Source organism: Orycteropus afer, unplaced genomic scaffold (genome assembly GCF_000298275.1).
Source record: "Orycteropus afer afer isolate SDZICR_OR568_19922 unplaced genomic scaffold, OryAfe1.0 scaffold00799, whole genome shotgun sequence".
Lineage (NCBI taxonomy): Eukaryota > Metazoa > Chordata > Mammalia > Tubulidentata > Orycteropodidae > Orycteropus > Orycteropus afer.
The window spans coordinates 292,308-293,068 of NW_006922386.1; positions in this window are offsets into that span (position 1 = coordinate 292,308).

Below are 761 nucleotides of genomic sequence, written 5' to 3' on the forward strand. Positions count from 1 at the left end.
TCTTGATATCATCCTACAATACTTCTGGTTGTTGGAAACTGGTGTTCAATGTTCAAATCTATTCTTTAGATGGTCTCTAAATTCATGAGGGATATACTCAAGGTCATATTTTGTCTCTCACAGACTTGTTTTTATGGTCTTCAACTTCAAATTGAACTTTCATATGAGCAGTTGATGGGCTGCTCCACAATCAGCTCCTGGCCTGGTTTTGGCCGAAGATATGGAGCTTCTCTGTCACCTTTTACCACAAACATAGTCGATATGATTCCTGTGTACTCCATCTTGTGAAGTCCACATATATAACTGCCATTTGTGTTGTTGAAAAAAAGTATTTGCAATGAGTAAGTCATTGGTCTTGTAACATTACGATCTCCAACATTATATCTGTACCCAAGGCTAAATTTTCCAAATACCAGTGATTCTTCTTTGTTTCCAACATTTGAATTATACTCAGCAGTGATAATCAACACATCTTGATCGAATGTTTGGTCAATTTCAGACTGCTGAAGTTGATAAAAATTTTCAAATTCCTCATCATTGGCTTTGGTGGTTGGTGTTCAAATTTGAATAATAGTAGAATTAACTGGTCTTCCTTGTAGGTGCATAGATATTTTCCTATAACTGATAGCATGGTACATCAGGATAGATCTTGAAACATCCTTTGCAATGATGAATGTCACACCATTCCTCTTCAAATTGTCATTCCCAGCATAGTAGATCATATCATTATCTGATTCAAAATGGCCAAAGCCAGTCCATTT